General features: G+C 28.3%; 1 protein-coding gene across 1 annotated transcript in view; it reads left to right on the top strand.

Annotated features, from left to right (window-relative positions):
* Positions 1 to 315: 315 nt before the first annotated feature.
* The window catches only part of LOC121129334 (uncharacterized), a 38,180-nt gene continuing 13,602 nt past the window's right edge, over positions 316 to 24,893 (top strand). Inside the window, exons 1-8 of the transcript XR_005868421.2 lie at positions 316 to 403; positions 476 to 544; positions 12,147 to 12,444; positions 12,512 to 12,876; positions 14,048 to 14,426; positions 14,482 to 14,597; positions 14,657 to 15,079; positions 16,536 to 16,781. The gene's annotated coding sequence lies outside the window, so the exon portion shown is untranslated. The remainder of the gene's footprint in view (positions 404 to 475; positions 545 to 12,146; positions 12,445 to 12,511; positions 12,877 to 14,047; positions 14,427 to 14,481; positions 14,598 to 14,656; positions 15,080 to 16,535; positions 16,782 to 24,893) is intronic.

A 24,893-nucleotide genomic window follows, 5' to 3' on the forward strand; every position in this document is an offset into this window, starting at 1 on the left:
CTTTATTTTTTTCCCCTTTGAGTGTTGCTTAGTTGTCCTATATTCATACCCACAAACATGCATAGATAAATGATTCGTAAATCTTCCATACACATCAAACATACTTGTTATCTTATCAAATGGTATGATGAAACTATTTCCTTTTAAAAACGATTTGGTCCGTTAATAATACTCATTCCTCGTCTTCTTTTCTATTTCATGGTTCTATAGGCAAATTTTGTTATTATTATTATTAATTATTACTATCAAGCAAACCATAGGCTTGCAAGAAAAGTTGAAAATTTACAGTTTAAAAGCTTTGCGATGTTATTTGTCAATTAAGAGTAGAAGAAGATGAAAGTGTACTGTTGTTCCTTAATCGTCGTTTTTTTCTCATGGAGTAGTATTCTAATAGAGTGTCATGGTTAGTAATATTTATTCTAAGTGAAAAATTGTAATCATTGAAAATTTCATTTTTATTTCCGGGAAAATGTAGCATCCTCCCAGAGGCTCCAAACGAACAAAATCAGTAGCATATTCGGGATTTTTAGAGAGAAAAAAAGAGGTAAGATACTTTTGATTTTCTTATTAAATTATATCCATAATATATATAGCAAGTTTTATTTTCAAACTGATGATAACTTTGAGTTACATAGATTTGCTTCAACATAGAAACAATCTGCAACAAAATTATAGAAAATGAAAAATTCTCAATTTATTTTTGTATTCATTAATGCATGTAGCTTAATATTTAATAAATATAGGCCACTCAATTAAAGGTTTTTTATTCAAATTTCGGTAATGAGATGAAATACCCGATAATGTGAACTAAAATTTAGAGTCTTCATTTTATAAAAGAAACATAATTTGTCTCCGATATTATCTTTTGGATATAATATATCAAATTCAAAACCCCTTATTGCAACAAGGAATTGTTGTTACTTTAATTAAAGTTTGCAATGCATTCAAAATAATAATTTGTTGATAAATTGACAAAAACTGTTTGAGTAAAACGAATATAATACAGACCTATTTTTGAGAAACATAATTAATTTTTTTTTGGAACTGAGTAGCCAGATATTTTTAATAGGCGAAAAAAGTGTGAAACAAAGCAAAAGTGTTTATAATACATCACAATGAGCTCGTTATTTACTCACTCTGAAAAGAAAGAAAAAGAAATATGGCATAAGATATTTTTGTATTTCGTCACAGAGACCTTGTCTATTGGACTATACATTATTTAATAGCATAGATTTATTTACGGCTCAATAAGATTCCATTCGAGTTCAACATATCAACAAAACGTTGATAAGAGCCAAGAGTTGTAAAAAGAAAAATATGTTCATTTTCTTTTTGATAAAAGAAACTATGTGATCTTTATCTTATCTTGCTACCTTATATTTCGAAAACAATAAAAGAATCTAAGTTAATAGGTAATTATCCAATTATTCGCAAATGTTGTACTACTCTTAAGTATATAATAATAAATTGTACAATGTTTAACAAGAGTTAATTTGTTTAGGAGACAACGGTGTTACCTCACAAACACCAAAAGTTACATAAAATTTTGCCATTAGGCTCGGTTTTTCTGCTTCCTTCCCCTTATTTCGTGCTTTCTAAGCTAATTGATTGAATTTGAATTATATTTTGTTAAGTTATGAACAATTTCCAAAAATTCCCACTTTTTTGGTTGAATAAGAAGTCCATCTTGTTAAACTGTAAAAAATTCCCAACAGTTATAAAATTTAATGTCTGGAAAGAATTGGCTGACTACCAACTGATTTTGGGCACTTTTCTGCTATTTTTTTTAAGGAAAAATTGTGTGATGTAATTAAGGTAACAACGTGATAATAATAGTTTTATTTGTTCTTTTAACCCATTCACTTCGTAAATGTATTATTTTTTTAATTAGTGTTTTACATGTCAGTAACATCAAAGAACATACAGTTTTAATTAAACTACTTGTGCACTTTGGTATTTTGAATCCTAGCTTTCAATTGCACATGTATGCTTTTTACTAAAAAATGACGTGATTATTTGTTGGTCGAAGAAAGAGTTACAAACTGTAATTTATTGCCAGACACGTTCTCTTTTTACATACTCTCTGAGAATTTTTATAAATTCATTAAATGTTCCGTTTTAGGAGGAAAATATTTTTTTACTCAGTTCAGTAGCTGTATTAAAAAAAGGATATTCACTAACAGAAACTTTATGAATAGTATGGCAGAAGCAAAGAAAAAACCATGTATATAATGAGTCTCTCTTTCCTTCAAATTAATAATAACAGATGAGTTATTCATTACAAAATGTAATAAAAAATAAAGTTATATTTTGATATCAATATAGTTTTGGAATATTTCCTATGGAATACATGTAAAATCATTTTTGAAATTAGGAACATGATGCTTATTAATAAAAAACATTTATTTTTCGTCTTTTTCATAAATTTTTCCACTCATCCTTATACGATACTATGATTTACTATACACTCGACAGTTTATTTTTTAATTAATCAATAACTATAATCAAAATGGGGTTTGTGTGTGTAAAATGATCTAATGTGTCTATCTGTTACTTCCTTGAAACTCAAGGCACAATTTAGTGTCTACAAAACTAACAATTTTGAAAAAATAGCTGAGAACAGACTTTTGTAAGATAATCCGAGGTTATTTTCTGATACTTATAATACCCCGTCATGACCTTTATTGTATCACACAACAATAAACAGAAAAAAGTCCAGAAATTACCTTGTAATTAGCTCAATCAGTGAATCAGACCAACCACTATTTATTTCTTAAGTAGCCCCAGATTAACATTATCACATTATTTCCTGACAATTTTTAAAATGAATGACATATTGGATATATTTCATAATATTAAAACTATACACTTTATGTAAATTGATCCTATATTATAAAATTACTTAATAATATTTAATAAAAGTGTTTTTATATATTTTTATTTCTATATGATAGGCAAAATTAATTCCTTTAAATATTCAGATGGCCAAATTTATATACAGGTTTTATAACTTAAGTCCTGTAAGAGACTTATTTTATAAATATTGCGTTGCATATTAAATTAAAGGGTAAGCGGTACTTTTATGATCTTTTAGAAATCTATCGTAAAAAAATAGAAGTGTTGTCATTCCACGTATGACTTGTCTATGATAGTCAAATTCTGAAATTGTAAAATCCGTTAAATATTTTTATATCGACCGAGAACAATTCAAAATCATAAAGAAAAGGGTAGATGTAGTGATCGACCTCGATCTGGATGACCAAAATCAAAAAAGACTTGTAAAGTGATCAAATTCATTTGGATTCCATTTGAATAAATCCTATTCGGAGTTGAGGGAAAGAAATGGTATTTCTCAGCGCAGAGTATCCAAAATTTTCAAGAATGAGCTTACGATGTATATGTATTGTTGTCAAAAATGCCATCTTTTAACTACAAATTCACAGCGAAATAGAAAGGAAAAAGAGAAGATTCATTGTAATGGCATTAGAATTGGCACGCTCCCAAATTTCATTTTTATGGGAAATATTTCACAAACTAATCCATATTTAATTACCAAAATTACCGTATTCTTGGTCATGGCTTGAATACAGCAAGAACTCGCTATCGGTGTCAGAAGCCCTCTAGAATTATGGGGCAGGCTGCGTATATGAGGATGCAAAGTTTCGACTTATTTTCCTTCAACAAGGATTCAAACAAAATTCAGATACACACCAGCAGCTGATATTGGAATCAGAATTATTGCCTTGCATTCAACAAGTATTTCAAGATACGAAATATTATTTTACTCAAGATATAGCGTCATCACATATCTCCATATTCACACAGGCTTAGTGTGAAAAGAATTTGAATGGATTATTTAATGCCAAATAAAGGAATGTAATCCTTCTTTTTTTTTTTTTTTTTTTCAATTTAGAAGGTATTCATACATATACATAAATACGTAAATATACAAATAAATAAATATACAAAAAGAAATTTGCATTGAAATACGATATAAGCAAGCATTATAGATTATACTTAATTTTCTTTCGTCATTACTTGAAGAAAAATCCTGTCGTATGGATAATTCAAATAGTAACTGATTGAAAGTCGCATTAGTGAAGGAATGAAATGTTATTCCACTAAATACTCTACGTGCCAGTTTAAACGCTGTTCCGAAAAGATTTAAATTACTTATTACCTCGGATATATATCCAAAAAAAATAATAATAAAATAACTATCTCGTATAAAGTCATACAAGAGAAATTGATATTTGAAAATACGGTTCATTAAAATCTGAATACTTTGAATTTTAAACTTTAACAAGATATAATTTATTAATTAACAATATAATTTCAACAAAACTAATAGCATAAATAGATGTGTGTTAGACACTCTTAATCATTATTGTAACCGCCCTTAGCGTCAATGATGGATTCCAGGTGGTATTGGAAGGCCTGGAACACACTGCAGATGTAGTTGCCCATCATAGCGTTCCTTCGCTTGTTGACAGTGGCTTTGAGGGCTTGGTGTTCGGATGACGGACACTGCAGACCTTATTCTCGACATGCACCCAAAAGTTGTAGTCGAGGGAGTTAGCATCAAAAGTGTCAAAAAAGAGTTTAAAAGAGTCTTGCAACGGAAAGGATTGGTTTCTTTCATTGGTGGTGTCAAAAGTAGCTTATCCACCCTCACAAGGCTCCTTCCACCCACTTTTTGTAGCTCTGTGGAGAGTTTAGTATGAAACTCCGAGATTTCTTGCAGGAGCCCTCATGGACTTAGCGGAATTCGCCAGGGCCATTTTCTTTAAATTCTCCAGGTCCAGTTTGGCCTTTTTGGGAAACCTCTTCTTCCTCTCCAACGTTTATGCCTGGCTAACGACGTAGACAGTAGTACAGAAGACGCCTAACTGATTGATGGCACGAATTGAAATGTGTCAATCATGTTCAAGAGTAATTTTCTCGACTTGACGTAACCTAGAGCGCTCAAATCTTTTTCTTGGATACGATTATTTATGCTTTAATATGTGGAATTATGTTTAAATAAGAAATAGTTATCAAACTTTTGTATATGACGGTTCATTTTCCTCATAGATATAACAGAATACACTTATGAAGACGTAAACTGTTCAATGAACTTACAGAGTTGATTCAACTTAACTTGTATTTATTGACTATAAAATAATTTCAGAAATTAATTGATTGTAATAATTAAATAATAATAATAAAAAGAGTATTCACTGCAATAAATAAGTAGATAAGTTATAGGTAAAAAAAGAATTAAACAGATTCCAAAAAAATAAAAACATCTAGTAAGTTGAGACGACTACCTATGTTTTCACTTTAATCTAATTAAAACCACTCATGTTTCAGGATGAATTCACAAGAAGATCACATTTTATTTTCCCCTCTTTATTATATTGTGTTTATTTCATGGTTTGTATCCATTTATTTTAAGAGTTGTGTTGTATTTTTTGAATACATAGGTTACTCTAAATAAATTGTCGTATAAATTTTCTCTTTTTTTATAAAATAAATAATTTAGAAAAAGGAAAAGATTATTGTTCCTTTAAGAAAAACAAATATAATTTTATGTGACGACAGTATTCTTAATTTCAGACATTTTGATGGCCTAAACAACCATGTTTTATATCATCAAAACAGTTTCTTCCATAAAATTAAGGAAAATAGTGAACTATTGGATGTCAAAATGTGACAAACAAATAATAGGGCATAATTAAACCTTATTGTCTATTTTGTTCCATACTGGGTGTAGAAAAAGTACTGACACCTACCTCTCAGTAGTTATTAAAATACTCATAATTGATCAGGATAATGTTGAACATAGAAAATTTTATTTTTAAATATTTTTTATATATAAAAATGCACATTAATTATGAATCTGACCATCTTCAGCCTCAATGACAGCCTCCACCCGCCTTCGGAACCCCTTGCACACATTGACAACGTAGTTTTTTTTATAATCCTCCACTGCTGGTCAACAAAGGTCTTCAGGGCATCAATATTTGGGTGGTGGACTTTGCAAGCCTTGTTCTAAATTTGCTATCAAATGGAGTAATCCAGTGCACTCAAATCTGGGCTTTGAGGTGGTCAAAAGTTTTTGGACACAAGTTTAAGTTGCTACCATCCACTCTTGTACAATATTAGGAGTACAGGCCTGGAGCACCGTCCAGGAACGTACGTGGTACTGTTGGAGTTATTCATGGTCCTAGTGATCTATAATACGACATTTTCTTTCAAGACCATCAAGTAATTGCTATCCAACACAAAACCAAAATGGTGGTATTTTTTCTCCAGTTGATGCCACAACTCCCAACATCATCACAGAGGACGGATGTTTTTTCTTGCCTCTATCCCAAAATATATACAGAATTTTTATTTACAACATGTACATCAATCAAAAGGCTTAGATCTAAGCTATTATAAAATAATCGGACCTTTAAGATTTAATTAATAACACATATTTAAAACTGTATTTTTAGAAGGTTGCATTACTTTTTCTTAACATGGTATATGAGATTAAAATGTATTAAAAATATTTGGTATTACATCGTTATAGAATCTTTTTTTCATCTTTTTTACAAAATTAACCAGTAAAATGGTTCCTTGTTTTTTGTCTCTTATCGATAAAAAATAAGCAAATTGGGACATTTCATAGGAATTTTCAATGTATAATACTTTGATTTAATTCCAATATCTCTGTTTATCATTGGCGTCAAGTATTATTTTTTAATGCAGATTTTAAATCTTCTTTATTCTTTAAGCAATTTGATGGAGTTTAAATGTGTCTTCTTAAAAATATCATTTTTTGGCCCCAAGATAGGATCTCCTTCAATTATGGTGCAATTAAGGACCTCAGTAAAAACACTCTATTATAGGGAACCAGAATTACCAAATTTTACAACTTGAACCATTCAAATATCTTCTTAGAGTTGTATTTGAAGTTAATTATATAATTCCATTTAAAGTAAAACGTCAGATTTCAAATCATTAGAGACATTTTTTTTTTTTTTTATTTTTTTTTTTTTTTTTGGGAAAATCATTTAGGACATCATTTAGGGACTTTTAACTCTACAATGCCATACCTACCATATTTGATATTTGAGTTTTGGAATTCTCGATTTGAATAGTTTTACTCAAAAACTTCAAAGGTAAAATTGAAAATATATAACCAATGAATCACTTCAGAAGAAAAAATGCATATTTTTAATTATGCCCTTCAAGTGTTTTAAATGTATTGCCTGATCAAAAAAAATGAAGGCCTATGTGTTTTTCGAAAAGTTATAACTTTAATTTTAGAGGTATTTTATGAAAAAAACTGTATCTTTTACAAATATCAACAAAACTGCTTCTTTGAATAAAAAATTATGTTTTATAATTAAAAATTCGAAGTTTTGATATAAAATTAAATAAAATCTTCAATTTTTTACGTGACACGCAAAAAGTTGGATGAATGCTTTAGATTTATTTTGCCATAACTTAATTTACTTAAACAATAATACGTTCACTAACTTAAAGTTATGTTATAAGGAAAAAAATATTTACAAATATAATTTTAAAATAACAGTAGATAGCAGTGTACTTATAAGTTTACATTACTGTAAGATGGAAGAGATGTGTATTTGGCATTATTAAATACAAAATATATATTATCCATTTTTTTTATTATTAATACCAATGGTATATGAATGCTCATTTTTATAAGTTTTAATTCATATATTATATGAACTCTCAAATTGTTGTAGATATTTTATTAAACATTACAGCATCTAAACACTAATTAGTTTCAGATGAAAAGTAGGCGCCAGCCATTGATTTTTATCTCTTAAAAAGTTAAAATTGTCATGGGAATTCTTCATACTTCTGAATTTCTATGAATTTGATACTAATAAAGGAAAGAAAAAGTGTTTTTTTAATGTTCGTCAGGTGGAGTTGCACCGACTAAGTATAAGTAACATTATAGTATTACATTTACTCCATCTGACTCAGGAATCTTATTTGAAGTCCATATGCATAAAGTATATATCCTTCTCTAGGAACGACCGGGGGCGAACCTACACACATTAAGCTCAAGAAAAAGTTACTTTTATGCAGAAATTTTACTTGTTGATTCTTTTATGCGAAGTATTTTATACAGATTTGACTACACTTAGTAATGTAAAAATTTTCGAAATCCTCCAGATATTTAATCATACAGAAAAGTATATCTTATTAACTTAGAGAGACGACATATTCGCTGACAGCGATGACTATAGGTCAAAAAATATGAAAATAGAAGATTGAGCTTTGGATGCAATTGCAATCTAAAAATAATATCGTATTTTCCAAAGCTGTTATTATGATTATTCTTAAAGAGAGAACATGAATATAAAGTACTCGCTAAGGATTACCCAACGTTGCTTGGGCTACGGAGGGAGAAAGAAATCACATTGAAAATTGTCAAATTAATGAAAAATATTCACAAAATACTTTTTTATACTACATATACTAATAATTATCATATGAATGTTTGTTGTTGTAGAAAAAGATCCTGATAATTCAAGTTCTTATTCTCTTGGATTCTTCACACTATATAAATACGGTTAAGATATCTAATTAGCGACTCCCCCTCTCTCCCCTTCAAAACAAATAATAATTACTCTTATTATTACCTCTTGTAACCTCAGTATTATTATTAATAATATTATGTTATAAAACTTATTTTTTATACCAATATATATGCATCTAAAGAATTGTCTAGATAAAAAGTTCATTTTAAATTTACTTCAAAACATTACCTAGTCAAAATTCGCAAAGAAATTATAAAAAAAAAATAGTACTAATTTTGGAAAAAAATAGTTAATAGCATTTATTGTCATTGTAAAATAAATGCAAACCTATCAATATTTTTTCGTGCTTGCAAAAACCAAAAAAGTAATGAAGAATAATGTTATTGAAAAAATAACTCTCTATAACGGGTTCATTTTTGCAAATATTGCAATAATCATGAAATAAAATGTTCCTAAATTAAATATACTTTAAAAGATAGAGTTGTTAATTTTTATGTTCAAAATGCATTGGTTTAAAATGTTTCTCTTTAAAAGATTGAAAATTGACGTTAGATGAAAAAAATGGAAAAAAGGAAAAAACTTGAAAAATTATTCAAAAAAGGACTGATATTTTGCTTAAATATCAATTGCTATTTGGCAATTTATATGCAAACCAATCTTCATACAAATTTCTGCAAATTTTATTCTTTTTACTAATCCCATATTCGATTGGAAGTTCCTTTGTTGCACCTGAAATAAACGAATTTGCAATTTTCAACGATTTCTTTTTTCCCCATAACTTTTTTATTTTGAATAAATTTAGAAAACGTAGTTTTTCTTATAGTTGTTTTTTGAAACACCAATCTCTTATTGATAAATAACTCAAACCCATATATAGTCTCCTTGAGATGCAGAAAACGGTTTTTGTGTTTTGTGTAATTGAGAATCAATATCGATGTAAATATATCCTAAAAACAGAGTGGAATTCTCATTTTTTTTCCTCATTGCATAGCTGCTTGTATTTAATCAATAAAACGTCTTCACAGTTAAATTGCTACACTCTTAAACATCCTCTAAATTATCTGGGAGATCAAATTAATTTCCAGTTTATTTTTTTTTATTCTGGGAGTTCATTTTATTTAAAACAATGGATATCACCAGTGATGAGAATTCTCTGTATAATGGACAATTTTAAAAAAGAAACCGAAAATCAACGTCCTAACCTTGACAATTTGAGAAATGTTTGTAAAGAGATCAATTTGACAAATGTTTAAACAAAAATCTATGCTCAAATTACTCTCAAATTGAAGAGATCAGCTTACAATCAGCTGTGACAAGAGAGAAAGGATTAATATTTTGTAGATTACCAAAAATAAAATTACCATGCATTTTTTCAATTTATTTTGAAAACTTTCTGAGCCTTAGATATACATAGTTGACATTTGACTTATTAATATCCATCAAATAAGCCCCGAAGGCTATTATCTTACAATATAAAGCTCATCAATTTTTCCATTGTCGTCGTTCGATTGTAAACATGTAGCTATACAGTACTCAAGATCCAAAATTAAACATATATATTAATAACACAAGTCAACAGTTAATTTTATTATTAAATTTTATTCCAACTTTGTTATCTGAATATAGAAATAATTGTTATTTATTACACATATACAAAATATTCAACTAAAAATTAATAATTTAAATTACACAAAAACATAATAATAAAAAACCAAGTTATTAAATAAAGAATAAAAAATTTAAATGCTATTGAATGATTGGGTAGAAGTCCCCTTTAAAAAAATCAAAATATAAAATGTGCAACAGTTTGAAAGTCGATTTGTGTGTTTCAACTTGTAGGAAAGAGAGTCGTTTTTGATCAACATGCATAAATTATCATCAATGTCTTTGCTATTTTAGCCTCCACTTTAAAATCACTTTCTCTTCTCATTGTAAGAGCAATGAACCAAACTGACGCCTTGATACTTATACCAAACCTATCTGTAATGATATTCTCCACCATAAATAATAGAAGTCTCAATTGATCACAGAAATCAAATAAGTGTCACGAAAATTCTACTTCTTCTATGCAGAAAAAACTTCCACTGTCCGTTTTATTCGACTTGATAGTGTATAGAAATGATGTCGCCAACTTGTACCGAAACCACTTCCATGACCATATATTAAAGAGGTTTGAGTGTATTATTATTGGGGTTATTTCTTTTTCCTTCATATTAAGGTTTTTCCAGCGCTTTCGTGCCAACAAACTTGGTGGGGGTTTTTTTTGGTTTGTTTTTTTTAGTCATTTTGGTTTTTTCCCCTTGACCAATTTCTATAAAGAAGGGGATGTTTGGGCTTTGTTCTAGGAAATTAGCTCCTACGTGAATAATGTAATTGCCAATGTTTCCAGAGAATTTTTTCAGCTCGCCTGTTGAAGTTAGGACATGTTTTTTATATTACTGATCGACAGTTCTAAAGGATGGATTGTTGCGTCACTTAGTGTGTTTGCGTAAAAAATGTCTTTGGAAAATAATATAAAGACCATTCAACGAGGTTTTCCATTATTTGTTTATTTATTCACCGTTAAGGTACTAAAATGTCCTGATTTTCTGCACAACTTTTAAGAGACAGTGTGTACCCTTAATACTGTAAAAAGGAATAATCGTAAGAGAGCTTATTTCGTTCCACAATTATAAATCTAAAAATCTTGCATTTGAAATTTTAGTATTAATATTTTTGGTGGAGACAAAATTTGAAGGAAGCACCATTTTTTGAAATTTTTTTATTGTGGTTTCTATAAAATTATTTCACAGGTGGAAAGGTCGATAGACACTGGTTACATCCCAGGACAGCTGCAACAGTTCCTTTTTCTGAGACTTCAACAATTGCACTAGTCATAAAACTTACATTCCAAATTACTTAATCTGATGCAAAATATGTTTGCAAAAAAAAAAATTTTTTTTAGATATTTTGGGGGAAAATTGGGGGTCTCCGCAGGATTTTTTTTTTTTTTCGGGGGGGGGGGCTTTGTTTTGAAAATATTTGGGGAAAAAAATTTCTAAAATTATTTATTTTGGAAAAAAATTCTAAAATTAAATCTTATAAATCCACAGTTATTCTCAAGAAAATTAAAAAATTATTGTTAAAATATTAAAAAAACACCGTGGGTTAAAATTAAGGGGTTCATTAGGAACTAAGGCAATGAAAGTACCAACAATTGAACTTTCTCAAGAAACTACCATTCTATATTAATAATTACCGAAGGTCTATATAACTTTAAAAACTTCGTTCGGTCTAGAATTTAGTCTTTCTGATTTTGCAAAAATTAAAATTATCAATTTTTTTCCAAAAAAATTCCAAGTACCTACCCCTCCCCAAAAAAAAAATATATACATATAATCTTACTGACGCCCCTGTAAATAAAAATATGATTTTTGCCCCCCCTTTATTTGAAAGAAAGGTTGAGAGATGCTAGCTATGAAAGTTACTATGCGTTTTATGAATAAATTTTGACCCTATTTTTGTATTAATTGACGAAATATATATTAATAACTTTTATTACAGTTACAAAACATTCATATACTAATAAAATCATGTTTTTGACCACTTTAATTCCAGGTAACGATGAAATTGAGGCGGAAAACTGTAACTTTTACACTAAAAAATCTTACGAAAACGGAATTTATTCTATTCGGTTATCAAATCAGACTATAACTAAAGTTTATTGCTCATGGATAAATAATACATCCTATACATTGGTACAACGACGGGGCCAATTTGGCAACTCTATCAACTTTTTCAATAGGGACTGGAATTCGTATGAAGCAGGGTTTGGAACCCCATTGGGAGAATATTGGTTGGGTTTGGAAAATTTAAAAGAATTAACAGATAAAAAAGGAATGGATATGATACTATCGTGAGTGACTTAAATAGTAACATTTGAATTAGCACAATTATGATTTCACGATTAATTTTTTTATAAGATTTTATGATAAGAACAATACTTTTCAAAGCATAACTCTTCAAAATATTACATTTGGAAGCAATGCAACAGGATATAAGCTTCACTATAATGGTGTTCACACTCATAATTTGGATTTAATTCCTAGTTTACCATTGGTGAATTCTTCATTTTCTACATGGAACAGAGACTTTTCAAATAAATGTGCATCCAGTTCAAATGCAGCTTGGTGGTTCCATCCAAATAATTGTTTTTCTTCGAACTTGAATGGTTTAAATCTGAATGGACAACTATCAAAAGAATATTCAAAGGGTTGGGGTATTATTTGGGAGTCCTATTTAGGTCTAAGCTTTTCTATTACAAAGGCCATGATAGAGATAACGGATCGTGAGTCATTTTGTATTTTTCTTTGATTCAATTAAGATGGAATTTTACAACAAAGTTAACATCAAAATTTGAAGCTATCATAGGGAGAAATTTGTGGGTAGCCTCAATAGCCACATTATTATTTTCAAATTTTAAGCGTTATTTATTTAAATGTAAATTGTTCGATGACCACAAATCTTGCTAGTTTATAAAAAAGAAACTGCCACTAGAGATTAATTCTGTAAGAATGTCTTATCTGATTCTAAAATATCCTGATTTTGCCATATTCCTTACATTAACGATAAACTTTAGTTGTCACTAAGCATCTTATTTCTGAAATGAAGAATCGTTTATGTATGAAAACATGTATAATATGGTGTTATCACAATAAAAAAATAACACTATTTTTTGTTGTCAGTTAGCGATTTTCTCATTATTTTCCCTAGCAGTTATGTGATCGCTAATTGCTTAAATTTGAATAAATTCTTGTTGAGATGTGAACAATTCCCAAAAATTATTAGATTGTAATTCGATAGTTGGCAAAAATTGGCAAACTACTAACTGATTTTGGGTCAAGTTTTAGGGCATCTGCAGGAAGTGGGCTGCTGAGGCTGTAGCCTTTCCAAATTAAGGAATTTTTGCTTTTATTTACAATTTTTTTTCGTCATTCGGGCAAATTATGTAAGAAGGCCAATAATTTTATTTTCAGAATTTTTTCAAAAAACATTTAATTTCTCGTGAATTTGTTATTTATATATATGTATACATTTGAAATTTAATTTTTCAATTTTTTCCAAAATTTTCAATTTTCTGTGTATAGCTATCAATTTTTTTAATTTTTTATTTAAAAATATAGTATTTGAAATTTTTTTTCCAAAAATTTAATTTTGTCAATAGCTGAGGATTTCTTTAATTTTTTTCTGAATAGGTATAAATTTTTAAAATTTGTTTCAAAATATTTTATTTTTAGATTTTAATTCAAAAAAATTCAAAAAACCAATCCTAAAAGTATATATATATAATCCTATGGACACCCCTGATTTTCTCTTTCTTTTCAAATGAAAGGCTGTGAGTGAGTAAAAAGGTAACAAAGTGGCATATACTATGATAGTTCCAAGCTGACAAAGTTAACGTTGTGCTATGTGAAAATCTACCTAAAAAATTTAAGATTATAATCCATTATATTTTTAAGATGATGTGCTCAAGCAATCCCTCAATCTAGACAATGTGATCGTTGAAGAAAGATCTAGTAACAAAGAAAAACTAAGTTTAGACGTAGAAGCTTCTTTAAATATCTCTCAAATTACAATAAACTCACAAAATATTTCAAATATTAAGAATGGTACTCAAAAACCATTCGTTTACATTTCTAAAGTACCAACAATTTCATATGAAAGGACGTTTTGTAGGAAGGATTTGATTTTAGTCGGCTGTAAACATGAAAAAGGAATGCTTCAGGTACTTGAAACCTCTATCAGTGAACAATGTTCTTCAAACGCTATCAATTCGAAGTCAAATAATAGTTGTCTTTCAATAAAGGAAGACTTTTTCTTGCAATTCCTACAAAATGAGTATGAACAGCATTTTTTCAAATAAGAAAAAAACTTTATTTTGTTATACAAATAGGTGTAATGGCAAAGAACATTGTCTAATAGGTAATGCAAATAAGTTTGTATTAGGAAATTCATCTTGTATGGAAGGAAATATGGGAATAAACATTGTTTATACTTGTAGAAACATAGGTAAGTTATTTTGTATTCATTCAATAAAATGTGATTCATTGCATAAATTGCATTTTCAGATAGACCCTCTATAAAAGGAAAAAAATCATTGAATAGGGATTATAGAATCCATTATGCATTGGATGGAGCTACGTCAAACATAGATAAATACTATTACAAAAGTGTAACAATGCCGGATCCCTGGATATCAATAGATCTTAAATCATATTCAACAATCAGCTCCATTGTGATTATGTTTCGAAACAATATCAGTAACATTCAAATCTCTGTGTCCTTGTACAGAGTTCCAATTAATCAAAATACTTATAATACCAGTAATGTTGAATGCTTATTGAAAAATGAATTGATAAATAAAAACAAAATCCGATCTCAATGTGAATCAAACAATAGTGGTCGATACATTTGGATACAATTAACTGGTAACTATTCCTTAGAAGTTGAAGAAATATACATTCGATCCAAAATGAACAGCTATATAGAAGGTAATCAATCATGTTATCCATAGATATTAACCCTTACTGTTCTTTTGGTCAAATTGACCAAAACTATTCAATGTTACAACAAAATAATTACTTAGGCTAAAGAGTATTTTATACCAACTCTCAAATACTGATAAATGCTACTAATGAACAAAGTGTACCTTGTGAATGCAAATTCGACAATTAGTAATAGCTGTTTCTAACAACAACAAAAATGAAAATTTAGGCACTACGCAGTAAAATTTGACATATGTACTAATAATTGTATCTCTATATGTGTTCAACTGACGTTATTGTAGTACTCTAGAAAGGGCCATAAGATTCTGACGATGATTAATAATTAGGGGGAGGGAAGATGGAGGACTGCAACACTCTAAATGTAGATATTTTTCTAATTAGAATATCAATACAATATTTACATTCTAAATTTAAATTTATATTATGTTAAAATGATAATTATTAAGAAAAAAAAGAATCAAGAATCCTTTTTTGTTTTCCATGCATAAATTTAATAATGTTTATGTATTATATTTAATATACAGTCTAGGTGCGTTGACTTATTGCTCTCTGCAATCAAAGAAATTAGATTCACAAAAAAATTAAAAAAACATAATTATCTTTTTTTGGTTCATAGAAATATTTTATTGCAAAACTTGTTTTAAAATAATGCACAACTTTTTTGTTTCATACGTGTTCAGAAATTGCAATTGCGCTTGAGTAAACAAAAACCAAATTAGCTCAAATTTAGTATTTAACTTTTACTAACCAAGTTGCAGTACCAAAATTAGGTTCTGATGATTTTGAAAAGGATTTCTAATTTCGGGGGAAACTGCTAAATTCAAAATTTTCTTCGATATTATATATGATGCAATCAGGAAAAAAAAGAGGATTTTGTTCAATTTTTTGTAGTCAGGGAATGTTTAATATGCAGAGATGAATGCATTTGTTATGACTTATTTACTTCTTAAAAAGAATACTCGAGCAATTTTGCCCACTAGTTAGTAAATTTTGTTAAAAAATCCAACATAATATTTATTCATTACAAAGATTGTCCAGTTTGTCTTCCCTAACAATTGCTTTCTTTTTTAAACAGTCATCTTGCTAATACGAATAAAATGGTATCAAATTTGACAAAGTTGTATTTTTTAAATCAAACATTTTTTTCTCTAATCATTTTTAAAATATTAGATCGGATCAGAAAATATTTTTGTAATTACATCGGAAAGACATGGAATGGGTAATATATGTTTTGATATCAGGATATGTCTTACCTATACAAACATATATATATTTTTTTAATTACGGTTTAATACTATATGGATCAATTAATCTGATGGGTCTCCAATGGGTTCTAAAAGTTAGGAAACTACAATACTTAATTAAAAAGGATAATAACTAAGCTAATATTAAATCCATGTTATATAATTCAACTTATATTATTTATATTTGATTTTTTAAGATTGTATGGTTCTTCATGAAGATGTAGATGCCAGTGATATATTTAAAACATATAAGAACATATCAATGGAAAACTGCCGTGGTCTTTGTGGAATCTTATCCAATTGTTTTGGATTTTCATATGATTTAGAAGAAACTATATGTCATTTATCAAATGGAACAGCTCGAGTTCAGACAACTAAATATATTGTTTCAGGGAATAAAAGCTGTATTGGGGATGTTACACAACCAACAAATCTACAAAAAGGTAGGTTACAGTGGCAATAATATATTTGATTCAACGAATTTTGAGGCAAGAATATATATATTGGTCATTCTATAAATTATAAACTTTTCACAAGAAAACGGATTTGACTAAAATTTACGATGTGATACTAATGAAAGTAGACAAGCTCAGAAATGAGATTTTGGACCTGCAACTTTGTTTAACTTTGAGCTCTGATGCCTTAAAGATGAAGAAATATTCTTATTGATGAATATTTGATTAGAGATATATCATAAACCAAAAGAATTATATACAATTATAATGCATCATTGAAAAGCTATCAATTATCTTGATATGTATTTATTTTTTTGTTATAAAAAAACAAGAAGTAAACCATGATCTTAGTTTTATCTTAAATTATTAAATGTTTGTCTTTGATTTTTCTAAATTTTAACCAAATAAAGTAAGAGCCCATTTAATTCAAAAAAATTAAAAAAAACACTACATATATATTGAAAAACTAATGGAATAAGGAATAACTGTGTGATTTATAAAAATCATAATTTCATGTATATAGTTAAATAAAAGCTTTTATCGAACAACAAATTTTGATTTTATATAAAATATGTTCATAAAAACCTATGCAAATAAAATTATGACAGTTATAAATTACACCTTAACATTTTATTCCATGAATTGTCCACTCTACCAAGGTTAATAGAAATACAAGATTAGACCATCATGTAATCGGCCAAGAATTTTCATTTGGGTGTGTTTTATCGATTGCGGGGCAAGACAGGCAGATTTTAACAAAATACGCAACCACTCATTGTCTATTTCGTCACTATTGCCAGAATGTTTAATATAATGTATTCTACCAACTCCTGGGCAAGAAAAACAGATTTTGACAAAACATGCAACCACTCATCTACTATGACGTAAATATTAAAAGCGTGGTAGAAGTCAAACATCAGTCGTACACGCGATATGATATAACCTTGCATTTCTATTAACCTTGCACTCAACAAGTTTTTATCAAAAAAATCTTATAACTTTTATATGGTTCAAATTTAAAAAAATCAAAGACAATATATTTAGAAACAGTTTAAGTTTTTATTTATAACAAAAATAAAATATACCATAAGTTTTTTAAAGCTAACGAATAGCTTTTAATGATGGATTATACTAACATATAACTACTTTGATGTAGGCTGTCTTTATCATTTGACTCTTTTTGATTTAAAGTTGCTGACTTTACTTATTTATGAATTATAAAAGTTTCTTTTTCTCGAAAATATCATAGGTTTTGGTCGTATTCTTTCTGCTGCATTGAACATCAAGTCTGCAAATTAGCAAAATAGATTTCTGTATTGACACACTTTAAAATAATATGAAAAAGATAAATAACTGCTACAAAAAAAAAAAAACTTAAAACTCATTTGCAAACAATAAATACAAAATATTTGCTAAAAATCTTTTAATAAAATACCAAATGAATTCGTTGATCATACCAAAAACTTTTTTCATACAAAGAATGAAAAGCACAAATCATTGTTAAAAATATATTCTTTTGTTGAACATATTCGAGATCATTAGTTTACATAAGTACAATTATAAAGGGAACGAAAATAAGATTTTTTTTGATAATGAAAATAATCCAATCTATATATCTCTAAACCAACATAATAATCTTATATATAAATAAGGTAAAGTTAGTCTATCTGTCTTTGATAAAATAGTTTATAACAACGTTTGTTTGTAGCTAAAGCTAAAGCTCAGCGCGTCATTTTGAAAAAGAAAAGTAAATAAGAATAGAATTTACATATTTAAAAAGGATGAATGTAACTTTAAAAGAGGTTGAGCAATGAAGTTTTACACCTAATGCTCAGTAAGGATTACGAGAATGGTATGAAGTAATTTCATATTTTTTTACTCCAAAGGACTTTCCGGAGCGTATTGAATAAAAAAGGACGTTTACGAAGTTTTAGGCTTCAAATGTCATTTTTCAGACCTCTTAAGCCGTTTAAATTTTAAAATTGAGTAAATATTTTACTTCAAGTATGATCTTTTTTATTTTATTTAAAAAAAACTTTATTACGCACATATTTTAACCAAAGCCTACAATATCTAGTGGAATCTTTAAAAAAAGTTGGATCTCATACCTTCAAAATACAGATCGTTTATACCATTTAAATAGAAAATGGCGTTTAAAGATTGACACTTCGAAACCCTCTTATTTTTAATCAATACTCACCAAAAAAATACTTTATTACAAAAGAAACAAGAGTTTACTGCAAAAAAAAAACAGGACATTTTCATATAGGAAAGGTCTGGGACAGTTGCAAAGGCCTTTTTCCCGCAAAAATCAATACAGCTATATTATTGCTTATATTACAATCAGTAAATTTAATTTTTCCAAGGTTGATAACTCCCTCGGTAAGATGAAATTTGAGATATTGTAATTCATAGTACTCTAGGGATAAAATACGAGCACACGCACATTGAATTGAAGGACGTTTTTAAAAGTTTCCCACCTCAATCTGAAGATTGCAGCACTCGTAAATAGAAATGAATCATATCTATCTAGCATATCTTGACAGTTACTTACTAAAGTTAAAGTTACAGCCATTTTGGACGAGCACTTCCTATGTAAAAATCATTTGAGTGAGTTGAAGAGAGTGTTTTTGTGAAAATTGAGAAAATCGAGTATCGCTCCATTGGTGCAGTTTGAGGCCAATAAATTCAGGTTTCGACACCGATTAATTACTGTAGATGAGACTACGAATCCCCGTTTTACACCCAAAATAAAAATACGGTCCAAACAGTGGACTGCAAAGATTATTGTCAAATGAAAAATTCACCTTTGTGAACCATTTTTTGTAGAGAAAAGCGTGTAGTACTATTAAGACGGTTTACAAAGACGGGAGTATCGCTGCTAGGAGTGTTTAGAGTCCGATGTTGAAGAATAAACCGAATATACTTTTTTAAAAAATGTCTTCTATCTTTGTAAGGTCGGAAACTATTCAGACCGCCCTTGTACATATATAACATTTTCATTCTACAATACTGATCAGTAATCTATAAATAATTTAAATTTTATTATATTTTAATAATCGAGCAGTATAGTTTTAGTATAATTTTCTTAATTTATAACATTAACACAATTTATAAAAAATCAGGTTGCAAACTGTCACAATGACTTTTGAAAGTTTATATGGCTTCAATGACAGCTGCAATATTTAATGGGGTCAAATACAATTAGTAGAAAAACTACTGACAGGTATCATGTCTATCTAGATTTAAATAATAACAGACATATTAGTAGTAAAAAACATAATTTAGAGATTAGAAAGGAAAAGTAGTTGGTGTGTGGGCTTTTTTTTGTTGTTTTTTTGTTCATTCTAAAATATAAGTATATTGTCGTGGTGTTAACATCTATCTTTGAAGGATGAATTCCAGCTTATCTTTTGTATATTTTTCTTAAAATGCATTATAAAATAATAATATTTATATATATATTTAAATTAGTACTATTTTAAATGTAGAAGGTATGATTTTTTAGCAGTATTTCATTTTCTCCGCCAAAATAATATAACAGGGAGCTGATATTAATATAAGTATTAATTCAGTAAAACCATAAGTTTTGACATGTTTTCTCTTTGTTCTCTCTAGAAATACCATCCCTACATATTAGGCAGACTATGCTAGATTTTAGTAAGTCTTAGTGAAGGGAAATCTGAGCAATTTAACAATTTGCAAAAAGTGTTGCAATCGTTCCTGGTCTTTTCTACATTTAGATGGTTTGATTTTCAATGTAGACATGTATAATTTAGAGCAGAGATTCTCAACCAGTTTGCATCGGAAGTAGTTGTACAAGATTAGTCTTTAATCGTTATTATGTGACGTAGTAAACCCCAAAGGAGCTAAAATGTTACCTACAGTACAAAAAAACTATTGAAAAAGGCTCAAAAAGCATAATAATGGAAAGTGGAGCAACTTTTTGTAGTTGCAACCTGAAAGTAGTTCTTACTTCATTCTGCATTCTTACTGGCAGTTAAGATCCCTCTCTTTAAAAACGGGCAATCAAATTATTGTGGCATTCACAACAGACACATTTATGTGAGTCCGGGTTTTCCATCGAAACGCTCAATTCAAGGCCCGTATCTCAGCCTCCTTCAATAAGCTCTGTTTTGTAGCAACTGCCATCCTTGTTATTTTAGATTTTACTTAATCCATTTTTTAAATAATAGTAACATTTACAATGTGACTTGATATCAGCATTTCCCAGTAGCAAGGCCAATTGTCTTACTGAGAATAAGCAGAATATGTATTTCAGTCATTAAAACAATCAGTGGTGTAAGAGTCCCAGTTTATTTTTATTTTTCTATAAACATGTTAAGTTTTTTTTGATGGTGTGCCTCTTAAATGTTTGAGAATCATAAAACTCCCTTTAGTTACAAAAGGTCTATAACCCCTGACTTAAAGGGGTGCAAAATTAGAAAATTTAAACGTCAATAATATGTCACCAACAAAAACACATCATTTATAGACACACACAAAATATATAAAATTTGCTTCTATATAATTAGGTTATGTTTGTTTTTTAATTTATAACTTTTTTACCAAATATTTATATTTAATTTAGGATTTCTTTCATTCAAAAAAGTATTAATGTATATACACATGTATGTATGCAATACATCAAAATATGAATTTTGTTATTATTTTGCTTGCAAAAAAAAATTTAATTAAGTCTGAGTTGCTAATTAAGTTTGCAAAATGGAGGTCAGAGTTTTTTTATATGTATATATATATATATTTTATTTATATGTAGTTAGCATTGGTTTGTAAACTATAACAAAATAAGACCTATTTTATAATTTGTATTCTAGTTACGTTTATTTGTTTATTTATATTTAGTTCAATTTAATTCTCCCCCAAGAAAAAAGTATTTGACTTAATTGTATTGGTAAATAATTATATCAAATATTTATATAGCATAGAAACATGTAATTTCCGTTTTGTCTAGTCTGAATTGAATAAAAAATTACCAAGATGATTTAAAATACATCAATATTAGTACTGTGGCTCAGTACCAGATCAATGTTTTTCTGGTTTGCCCTTAAATGGCTTTTTTACACCGATATTTAGTTAAAAACCATAGTTTTAGACCAAGGAACGAAATATATTCGTTTTCAAATGTTGGACCAATTTATTCAGTCTTAATCTATGGCAGAATTGGTAAAAGTAATTGTTTCTGCAACTTCAAGTGTAACATCAAGTATTTGCTCAAAAGTCCACATCAATATGAAGTTGGATAATATTTTCATCAAGTTCAATTTGAGTGCTTAATATTTTCTTCGAGTCCAGTTCAAGTTTTTAGGAAATGAAAGGTTTTTTAAAGAATACTTCATATTCAAGAAAACAAAAATTAAATGACTTTTGAATTCCAGTGAAGTTGTGAGTTGTATTCATGTGAACAAATCGAGTTACACATCTTTAAAATATGGACAAGTCCAAGTCCTCACTAAAACTATACAATAGTATCGAAATCTTCTGTTAATTGGTCGTAGAGTGACTTTTCTCCACGCAAGATGTCACTTTTTATGATGTTACATCTTACCTCATACTTTTTTTATTATTCTTTTGATGGTATAGTTTTGATACTTTTATTGTATCATGCAAATTTTCCTCCGAAATAAACAGAAAAAAGGCCCAAAAATAATCTCCCAAAATATAATTGTCATATTTTTCCCTAACAATTTTTAAAATGAATTAAATATATCTATTATAATATTAAAACCCAAATAGTATTTTATTAAATACTGTATTATAATATTTGATTAAAAGCGTAGCTATACATTCGTATTTCTATGATAGCCAAAGAAATTTCATAGAAATAATAATATTGCTAATATATGTGACAATGAATCAACAAAAAATTGTATTCCTGTACTTTTGGAAACGGAGCATATGTATGGTAAAACTTATTACTTCGTTTATTTATCAAAAATAATAAATTATGAAATATCCAGGACGTATCAAGTAAAAGGAGGGAATCGACAGTCCACAACAAAATACAAAGGGTGTTTTCGTGTTAGCTAAATAAAGCCGTGTTCACATTATCATTTTCCCTTACATTTTCTTCCTTTTGCAGAATTTTCATTGTTAATTCAGTTGAAAAATGGACTCATGGAGACGGATAGTTAGTAGGGTTTACTTCGTTACCTTTTTTTAATTGTTTTGTTCACTTTTCCAAATTCGACCAATTATAACTCGTTTAATCGTTCACCATTTATTTTTCAACAATATTTTTTATTTTTTTTTTTCAATTTCAGAAAAATTAATTGTAATTATAGTAAATTGATAAAGTTCCAACAATTTTAAGAACATTTAATGATGAATTTTGGATTTTTAGGTAGTGAATCATAAGAATACTCTCATTCTATAATGAGAAAAATTAGTACGAGAACCTTTAAATATAGCGTATCTCCTAACCTCAGCAAGCTTTTTTGTTAAAGAAATAAGCTTAGAATTTTTATCCATTTTGCCCCTCCCTGGATGTCTATACTATAGCAAATTTCTCTGTATCTTCGAATTAGTACCTTCTCATTGCTTTTCCATTTCCTTATTCAAACGCCAGGTCCGTACAATATACAAATTATTAAAATATAAAAGTACTCCCTAACATCTGAAATAAAGTCATGAATATTGAATACCTATCTTAGTATTTGAGAAAGCATATTTATCGAAATAAATTTCAATTACTTTATGACAAAATTAAATTTACAATTGGAATACAGAAGATTTTGAAAAAAATTAGGGATCTGATATAATTTATTCTAAATTAACAATGACCGATTTTATTTATTGTTCATCATTCATTTTTTTAAATAAGCCTGATAGTTATATGCAGTAATATTTAGGTATACTGGACGCCAATAGCAGACAAAAAAGTGTGCTAAATAATTTCATGTATAAATATTGACCACTCAGTGCTTCTTTTTGTACTTTGTTTTAAAGCTTTTGGCACCACAACGGCTCAATGGACCGATTTCCTTTTCTGTCCCATTTTGTGGACAGATTTGCTGCCCTTCCCAGTTATACGGAGTTATACACATATGAAACTCTTTAAAATTAATATGATGTAATTGTGCATATGTTCTTAATTTAATGACATCAAAAGCGCATTTATAAAATCGATCTAGGTCAAATTTTAAATGAAATTGATGAAGATCGATTGATCTAGTCTAAAATTTGTATGAGACCTATTCCGAACTTCTTTTTTTTTATGAACATAATAAGTTCGGTTCAACAAAAGTTACAAGAACTCAGACCCGTCAATAATTTCCAGACTAAAGCACAAAGTACAAAGGTATAAAGTAAGTATTTAATTTAATTTTATATAATAATAATTAGTGACTCCTATAAAATTCCTGATGCCGATTCCGATTATTTTAAATATTAATTAACTATTTTGCTACTAGGGGCGTCAAAAGATTATATTTGTGGGGGTAACTTGGTTTATGGAATTTTGTATTAAAAAAATCCAAAAAACCATAGCCATTCTCACAAAAAAAAATTTTGGGAAACAAAATTGAAGACATTCGCAGCAGTTAATTTTTAAATAAAATTTCATATAAATATTATTTTAATATTAAAAATAACTTGTTATCTATGAAATATTTGACCAAATTAAACTTTTTTGGAATTTTTTTTTAAGTTTAATTATATTTCAAATATTATATTTTCTAGTAAAAAGTAAAAGTAAAAAAACAATAAGAAGTAAAAAGGGTAATCACAAATTAAACATTATTTTCCCAATTCCAGAAAGAAATCCGATTCCCAATGTCGATGCTGATTAATCGTATCATCACTAATAATAATGTAGACCCATAGTTTGAGGGAACTTATTAATGTATTTACTCGTTACTATGTAGGCCTAAACTGATTTGCTCAAAGTTACTCAATATACCATATATACATACAATGTACATATGGTATATAGGAAATTAATAAACATTGAGTAATGATGTTCTTTGAATTATGATTTGCTTATAATATGAACGTGAATACATTCTTTCATTAGTAAACCGTGAAGAAGAGGGCACCTTTTTTATGCAAATATCTAAATATTAGAATAAAATTAGAGAC

Source organism: Lepeophtheirus salmonis, chromosome 14 (assembly GCF_016086655.4).
Source record: "Lepeophtheirus salmonis chromosome 14, UVic_Lsal_1.4, whole genome shotgun sequence".
NCBI classification, from domain to species: domain Eukaryota; kingdom Metazoa; phylum Arthropoda; class Copepoda; order Siphonostomatoida; family Caligidae; genus Lepeophtheirus; species Lepeophtheirus salmonis.